The following is a 9,822-nucleotide window of genomic DNA, read 5'->3' as shown; positions in this document are numbered from 1 at the left end:
CTCTTCGGTATCTTTGTTTCACTCGTCTGTAAACATTCCTAACCTTGAAAGTACTCTAACTAGATTTCTAAACTGCCAACATTTTCCCTTATGGTTTGATGTAAGACCTATTGTTAGGTCATTTTCCCTAAACTCATTATATATCATTAATACCAGTAATATTGACAGTTGTCTACTTTATGGGAAAGTCAGTGCTTTTGCATTTCCCTACTCTATTGTTATGACTCTATCTGATATTTGAACTACGAGGGTTTAGTCCATGAACCACACTCATCATACTCACAATCGATTCTTACTGTTATCATCATCTCTATCAATTTTTAGTAAAAGATGCCGCCTCGTCCTCGTCCGACCAGGGGCAGACCTGCAACTCAAACTCCACCACCACCACCTCCTCCGCAACAGTTTCATGCGGTGATGTTCCAGGCAGCTGTGACCGCAGCTGTGACCGCCGCCATGGCCCAAGTAAACTGTGGGGGGGTTAGTGGAACGAGGACTGGCACTAACTCTAGCCATGGTGAAATCCATCCACGTGCACGGGAGTGTACTTATAAGGATTTCATCAGCTGCAAACCTACATACTTCAACGGAACCGGAGGGATCCTTGCACTGTCCCAATGGATCGAAAGGACCGAAGAAATCTTCGAGATGTGCTCGTGCCCTGAAGGAACCAAGATAAAGTTTGCTGCTTGCACCTTTACCCAAAGGGCCCTGACGTGGTGGAATGGCCATGTCAAATCACTCTCCTTGGTAACAGCCAACGCCATGGGCTGGGACACACTGAAGGACCTTCTGACAAAGGAGTACTGCCCGAGGGGCGAAATTCAGAAGCTCGAGGAGGAACTCTGGACCCTCAAAATGCAGGGTTCCGACATAGTGGCTTATACAGCCAGGTTCTGCGACCTGGTGGCCCTATGTCCAAATATGGTCCCCACCGAAAACAAAAAGATCGAGAGATACATCTGGGGATTGGTGCCCTCGTATCGTGGGAACGTTCTAGCTTTAAACCCTGCAACCTTTGATAGTGCCAAGGAATTGGCCCAAAGGTTGATTGATCATGAAGTTCCTTTTACCCCATCAACAACTACAACCACTACCTCAGCACCAACCAACGCGACCGACCACAAAAGGAAGCGTTGGGACCGAAGGAGGGGTAAATCGAATCAACCTACTTCCAAGAACCAACAGACGGTGGTTGTCCATGCTGCCACCATTCCTGCTGCCCCTGTACCAGCCAAAACATATGCAAGGAACTTACCCAAGTGCACAAAGTGCTCTTTGCATCATAACGGCCCCTGCCGTGAGATGCACTGCACTAACTGCGACCGGAAGGGCCATACCGCCCGGTTTTGCAGAGCTCAACCCAAACCGATCTCCCAGGTCCCTAGTGCAGGAGTAAGCCAGGCCTGCTACGGGTACGGCAAGACAGGACATTTCAAAAGAAACTGTCCGAAAGCTAGGAATGCGGGAGGAGCAGGAAGACTACTTGCTATTGGCCACAATGAAGCCGTAGCAGATCCCACAGTAGTCACGGGTACGTTCCTTCTCGATAACTCTTATGCTTGTATCCTATTCGATAGTGGGGCAGAAAGAAGCTTCGTAAACTAAAAATTCAAACACCTACTTAAACAATCACCGCAAACACTAAAAGAAATCTTCGTCGTAGAAATGGCTAACGGTAAGACAGAGAGTTCTAACAAGATCTACATAGGTTGTTCCCTCACGCTAGATAATCATTCGTTCCCTATCGACCTTATACCAGTAGCTATCCAGAGTTTCGACGTCACCATAGGCATGGACTGGCTGAGTCTTTATCGTGCCGACATTCTGTGCTTCGAAAAAGCAGTCCGCCTGAATCTACCGAATAACGAAACCTTGGTGATCTACGGAGACAAACCCAGTACGAGTCTTCGTATCATCTCGGGTATTCAAGCCCAGAAGTACTTGCGTAAGGAATATGGTGCATTCCTGGCGCATGTTGTAGATACGAGCCAGAAAACAAAAGACCTAAAAGATCTCCCGTAGTACGCGACTTCCCCGACGTATTCCCTGAAGAACTACCGGGTTTACCTCCGCAACGTCAAGTCGAGTTCCGAATCGACTTGATTCCAGGAGCGACCCCAGTAGCGAAATCGCCCTATCGTCTAGCACCTGCTGAGATGCAGGAACTGTCCGGTCAACTTAACGAACTGCTCAACAAGGGCTTTATAAGACCAAGCTTCTCACCCTGGGGAGCACCAGTCTTGTTCGTAAAGAAGAAAGACAGATCGTTCCGTATGTGCATCGATTATAGGCAACTCAACAAGCTCACGATAAAAAATCGCTACCCTCTTCCGCGCATAGACGATTTATTTGACCAACTGCAAGGGGCAAGCTACTTCTCCAATATTGATCTGAGGTCTGGGTATCATTAGTTACGAGTGCTGGAGGAGGATGTTTCGAAGACAGCCTTCCGAACTCGTTACGGACACTACGAGTTCGTAGTGATGCCATTCGGACTGACCAATGCGCCCGCAGTATTCATGGACTTAATGAATAGGGTATGTCGTCCTTACTTGGATCAGTTCGTCATCGTCTTCATTGATGATATACTTATCTACTCTCGAAGTAAGGAGGAGCATAACGATCATTTACGACAAGTCCTAGGAACCTTACGATCAGAGAGACTTTATGCGAAGTTCTCTAAATGCGAATTTTGGATCCGAAGAGTCGAATTCTTAGGACACGTGGTTTGCGAGGAGGGAATCCACGTGGACCCTTCCAAAATTAAAGCCATTGAGAACTGGTCAGCGCCAAAGACGCCTACGGAAATTCGTCAATTTCTAGGCCTCGCTGGCTACTACCGCAGATTCATTCAAAACTTCTCTCGAATTGCAAAGCCTCTTATGACATTGACCCAGAAGGGCACGGCCTTTAACTGGGAAGAGAAACAGGAGAAAGAGTTCCAAACGCTAAAGCGAGCCTTGTGCACCGCACTGATACTGTCCCTCCCCGAAGGAACATAAGACTTCGTGGTCTATTGCGATGCGTCAAACCAAGGACTCGGCTGTGTCCTGATGCAACGAGGTAAGGTCATCGCCTACGCCTCAAGACAGCTGAAGACACATGAGGTCAACTACACCACACATGATCTCGAATTAGGAGCGGTTGTGTTCGCCCTAAAGATCTGGAGACACTACCTGTAAGGTACAAAGTGCACCATCTTTACAGACCACAAAAGCCTGCAGCACATATTCAATCAGAAGGAGCTCAATATGAGACAACGACGGTGGGTCGAGCTACTCAATGACTACGAATGCGAAATTCGTTATCATCCGGGTAAAGCCAACGTAGTAGCAGACGCCCTAAGTCGGAAAGAATATTCTGGTCAAAGAGTCAAGTCATTGACAATGACTATCCATTCGCATCTATCCGCACAGATTAGGGAGGCTCAGCTCGAAGCCTTGAAACCTGAAAATGTGACGGGAGAATCCCTACGAGGAATGGATAAGAACTTGGAAGCCAAGAGTGACGAAGCCTTGTATCTCATGGACCGGGTCTGGACGCCGAAACACGGTGGCTTCAGAGACTTAGTCATGAAGGAAGCGCACAACACTCGATACTCCGTCCACCCAGGTTCAGATAAGATGTATCTGGATCTCAAGAAATCATATTGGTGGCCGAACATGAAAGCAGAAATTGCTACCTTCGTGAGTAAATGCCTTACTTGCGCCAAGGTCAAGGTCGAATACCAGGAGCCATCAGGTCTACTCCAACAACCAGAAATACCTGAATGGAAGTTGGAGCGGATCACTATGGATTTCATAACCAAGTTACCCAAGACAATGGGTGGACTTGATACCGTTTGGGTCATCTTTGACAGATTGACCAAGTTCGCACACTTCCTACCCATCAAAGAAACCGACAAAATGGAGAAGCTCACCAGAACCTATATTAGGGAGATTGTACGACTGCATGGTATTCCTATGTCTATTATCTCCGATAGAGATAGTAGCTTCACTTCGAGATTCTGGCAGTCGCTACAAAGCTCCCTAGGAACGAGGCTGGACATGAGCACAACCTACCACCCGCAGACCGACGGACAAAGTGAGAGAACTATCCAAACCTTGGAAGATATGCTGCAAGCCTGTGTGATCGACTTTGGTAAGACATGGGACATCCACTTACCCCTTGTCGAATTTTCCTACAACAACAGTTATCACACGAGCATCAAAGCTGCTCCATTCGAAGACCTCTACGGCCGGAAGTGCAGATCCCCTCTGTGTTGGGCTGAGGTGGGTGACACTCAGTTAGCTAAAGGACGAGTTCCTGACAGCACTCTCTCGGGTCCAGAGATCATTCGGGAAGCAACAGAGAAGATCGTTCAGATTCGTGAACGATTAAAAGCCTCTAGAGACCCACACAAAAGCTACACAGACAAACGAAGGAAACCTTTGGAATTCCAGGTGGGAGACCGAGTCCTTTTGAAAGTCACACCCTAGAAGGGCTTGATACGCTTCGGAAAGCGTGGAAAGCTAAATCCAAGGTACATAGGGCCTTTCGAGATTCTCGCTAGAATCGGCCCTGTAGCTTACAAACTCAATCAGTAACGTACATCCTACCTTGCACGTCTCTAACTTGAAAAAGTGCCTATCCGACGAGACTCTTGTAATCCCACTCGACGAGATCGAGATCAATGAGAGCCTCAACTTCGTGGAAGAACCTGTAGAGATCATGGACCGAGAGGTCAAACGAACGAAACAAAGTCGCATCCCAATCGTGAAGGTTAGCTGGAATGCCAAGCGAGGACCAGAATTCACATGGGAGCGCGAGGATCAAATGAAACTTAAATATTGTCATCTCTTTACTTAGTTATTTTGTAATAACTTAGTTGTGTGAACTCTAATTTCGGGACAAAATTCCCTCTAACGGGGGGAAAATGTGACAACCCGAAATTTTCTTTTGTATAATCTCTACAGTCAAACACTTCAAATAATAGTCAAATACATTTCAGTACATTTTTGGCCAGATTTAAGTCCGTTTGGGTGTTTTTATTTTTATTTTTATTTTTATTTTTATTTTCGTCAAACGAATAAATAAAAGGATATATCGTTATGAGTGAGGTGTAACAATTTAACATTTTAACACCTTAACAAGGTGTTTACGGCCAAACTTGGGGAGTTTGGGCCGTAAACTCCCTCTTGACCATGAACTCATGGTTAAGGCATGAGTTTACCCTTATTCCCTCACTTCCTCACTTTACACCTTCAAGTTCAAGAACACCCACCACTTTTCTCTCAAGTATCATCACACACTTCTTCCAAATCCGCCAAAATGTAAGTGTTTCCTTCCTATATTCGTTCATACAACACTCTCTAGTGTTTATACATCATTTCATCCATGGATTCTTGATTTTTACTTAGATCTTCAAGTGTTCTTCAAAACACCAAGAACACACACTAGTGTTCTTGGGCCCTAAACACTCTTACAAGCTTCCTATAGGAAAGTACACTCCTCCTATCTAGTTATTTGCTTAGGATACTTGTTAATCCATTGGAAGAACATCAAAATCCCCAAGAACATATGTGTTTACGGTCAAGGGAGATCCTTGAACCGTAAACACCATCAAATGGTGTTTTGGTGCCCCTAACACCTTCTATGGCTTGGATAAAAGACTAGAACACTGCATGCATTAACTAGAAACACCAAAACACGAAATGGATGGGGGAACCATGAGTTTACGGCCGTAAACTCATGGGTTTACGACCGTAAACTCAAGGGTTTACGACCGTAAAGTCTCCAAGGTGGTCCAAGGACCGTAAACTCCAAAGAAGGTCCATTTCGAGCCCTAACCACTTCCTAAGCCTTTGATTCAAACTTAGAACACTTTCTTGTGAAGTATATGACCATAAAACACACAAATGCACCAAGTACCATGAGTTTACGGCCGTAAACTCATGGGGGAAATGGTCCAGAAACCGTAAGCACATCTAGGGTTTCCAAATGAGGAGTAAACTCCAATGTGAGGCCATACTCTCCTTAGATGCAACCCTTTAGCACTCCTAGCACTTAAAACAAAGTGTTTCCATGTATTAGGAGGTCTTTACTTGATTAATTAGTTGTTAAATGACTAATTAGATACATTATTGTATCACTACATGTTACATAGGATCCGTGTGTGTGTGTTCAAGTCCTCACTTGACACCTAGCATCCTACCCGACACTTCCATCCAATCCACTCACTGCAGGTGAGTTCATACCCCTTAATTAACCTTTTAAAATGATTTTAAATGCTTTTATGGGGGGGGGGGAATACAAGTTGAACATTTCTAGTTATTACTTTAATCACATGTGATTAATAACTAGAATAAACAGAAAGATTTACTACTACTTTCAAATTGCTATCAAACCTATGGATTTTCAAGCTTTCAAACCTTTATATTAAACTCTTTTAATACTAAAACTGTTTTCAAACTCTTTTATACTTATAATATTTTCAAATAAATATCTACACCAGTATATTTATATAAGTAAGACCTGAAGGACTTAGGACTGATAACTTATCTTATTTCCCGTTCCTTGTTTGGTTGTGGACTTAGGGTATCTTGTTATTTGTCCAAATGTCGTTGAATTCTTAGTTATATATATATATATATATATATATATATATATATATATATATATATATAATGTTGGATATAAAAGATTTCATTTCAGTTCAATACCTTTGTGTAACAAAGGCATCTAAACAACCTTACTATTTAACTATAATAGGTCTAGTTAAGGGATTACTTCTCACTACTACTATTACAACGACCCATACAAGAGTCAGTACATTTATGAGTCACTAGATAAGTACTACATTGAGTAAGAGAACATACTATACACTAAACAAGAGAGCATACTATACACTATAGAAGAGAACATACTATACACTATACAAACATTAAATACAAAAATAGAATGTGACATACTACTTCTCGATACGACACTTTGTTGTGCTATCACCGTGTAACCAGAGTCTCCTGGAGGGAGAGTAGGCATTATGTGTATAGATCTATACGGGACATACACTCCCACATCCCGACTGCTAGCTACAGTCCGAGCCGACTAGGCCCAGGGGTGACAAAATGTCACCATTCTACGTGTGACCTGGAGGGTCATCAGTTATTCAGTCGTCGATCAGCATGGTTACATACGAGTTCACATTCAAACCTTAAATTAACTAAATAAGGATTTAAGGCAAAAAGGGACTTTTCGAGGCGTATCGCCTGGAGTCTACGTATTTTCTACTTAGGACTTTTCGAGGCATGTCGCCTGGAGTCTACATATTTCTACTTTAGACTTTTCGAGGCGTACTGTTCATTTAGTACCGCCTGGAGTCTGTATTTTCATTACTTTGTTACTTTGTCACATACTCGTTTCAGTAAACTATATTTTTATACTACTAGTTTTCACTGGGAAAAACCCTTACATTTACAAAAGAACAATTATACAAACAATTGGGTCTTGGTAGAAGACTACCTTTTTACTGGAAAACATAGGGTTTTCTACTGAGTATACTATTTTCAAAAAATTTGAAATAAATTACTACACTACAATGTTACTAACATTTTATACAAGCAATGACACTAAATACTTATGAACTCACCAGCTTTATGCTGATACTCGCTTTCAAAATAACTTGTATTCTCAGGTCATCAGTAGACAGGTACAGATGAAGCTTTTGAGAAGATGGAGCACATACAAGACTCATCTTTTATTTTGATTATACTTTTGGTGTCTTACAAACTGTACAGAACACGCTTGTATTACAATTATTATATTAATGCAATGGATGTTGTTGCTTGTCTTTACTATTATGCATTGTTATGATACTGTACATGACATCCTCCACCCCAGAACGTTTCCGCCGTTCTCGGTTTTGGGGTGTGACCAAAAGTGGATTTTCTAACAAAAATGGTCATAACTAGGCTATGGTACCATTTTGTGGGTTTTGACCAAAAATATGTTGTTTAAAACATATAAAGTTAACTTGACTTAAATATCACAAAAAGGTAAAAATAAGTTTTATATAGTTATATTTCACTATTTACCGTTGTGACGTTGAAAGTCAAAAACAAAAAAAAAAATTGGACATTTTCATACTAAGGACTCACTTATTGGTGTAGATATAAAATACTTGTTATTTATGAATATCTAAGCATGCTAGCCTCTATATATATATATATATATATATATATATATATATATATATGTATATATATATATATATATATATATATATATATATATATATACATATATATATATATATATATATATATATATATATATATATATATATATATAGGTACAAATCAAATATTATAATAAACTATAATAAGTATAGTTTATGAGACATTACTGTAAGTCCCCAAAAACTCTTTGATGTATCAATCGGATTCACTTGATGGTGCGGAATCCCAATCAAGTGAATGAATCAAGACGAAATATAAAATAAGAACACAAAATGTTAATCTTCAATGCACACTATTATTGAATAGTCGGGTGCATAAGATTCTTGATTACAAGTCGTTTTCTCTATGGTTTTCTCCAAAACGTGTTCTCTGCATATGACAGCCCCCAAAACGTCCCACTCTACTATCTAGGCTAAAATAACACTATTTATACCTAGACCTAATAACAAAGTCCAAGCCCAAAACCCAAACAAAACAAGATTAAGCCTAACCAAAATCACATGTGATTTTGTCCTAACAACACCAAAGCATGGTGTTTTTGGTCCTAGACCGAGAACTCTAATATCTTATGAAAAGCAAAGTATAAACCACAATTTATGACCTAACAAGATCCCCCTCGGTTTATAGCTTTCTTTTCACTTAGAATAAATCATAATTTAGTCCTAACAATCTCCCCCTTGGTTTATTGCTTTCTTTTCTTTTCAGTCTTCCTTGATCTTTGGCTTTCAGCTCTAATCTTCGATTTCTTCACAACTTCAAGATGAACATATGAGTTTCTGCATGAATGAATTCATCTTGAACAATTGGACTTCCTTCTAAGAATTTGACTTTTAACGTATGGTGGGTGTAAGGCTTCTTGTAAAGGTTCTTGAAAATCCGCACTTTTAGCTTTGAAAAACTTCAGAGAAAATAATAGAGAGACCGGTTATTCTGCATCACTTCAACATGTTCATAGATAGCAACAAATTGATTGAGGAGGCTTCAATGCAATCTGTCACATAACTTCAAATACAGCTTCACCTTGCTTCTGGGGTTGAAAAATAATCTGCACTTCTTGTTCCTTCGAATGAATATTTTTTAATGATCACCGTTGCGCCTTGAAAAGTAACAAATGACTAGAAAGTCCCCATGGATCACAGAATCATAAAGACCCTTCTCACCACAGTTGTTCAAGGACTCAGCCTTGGCTCAGACGGAGACTACTCGCAGTATCTCTGTGAACACGGAGGAACGCACTGCCATTTGTTCAGTATCGGAGAACTAGTCATGGCTATTTTGATGTTAGCCCCTGCATATCCTTGATCAAAGATCTCAATGAAGTTTTTCATGTTAACAAGTTAACTTGGCCCTTGGCAAGATGTTTAACGATAATCGTGCCTTGCGAGGTGCATCGCCCTGGTGCCATGACGTCTGTACAGTTTCATACTTTTAATTCCTTAAATACGACAGTTCTTAGAAAGATACTGCTTAACTGACAATTTGTACAGTTTGAATCCTTCAATTCCTTGTGAAAATAGAGTGAAGTGTAATGACCATCAACTCTTTTCCAAGATTCTTCTTGTTGCTCAGAAAATTCCGATACAGTCTCCTTGAGTCTCTTCGT

Source organism: Lactuca virosa, chromosome 4 (assembly GCF_052849685.1).
Source record: "Lactuca virosa cultivar CGN04683 chromosome 4, Lactuca_virosa_CGN04683_v6, whole genome shotgun sequence".
Classification (NCBI taxonomy): Eukaryota; Viridiplantae; Streptophyta; class Magnoliopsida; order Asterales; family Asteraceae; genus Lactuca; species Lactuca virosa.
This window is presented reverse-complemented; position numbering follows the sequence as displayed.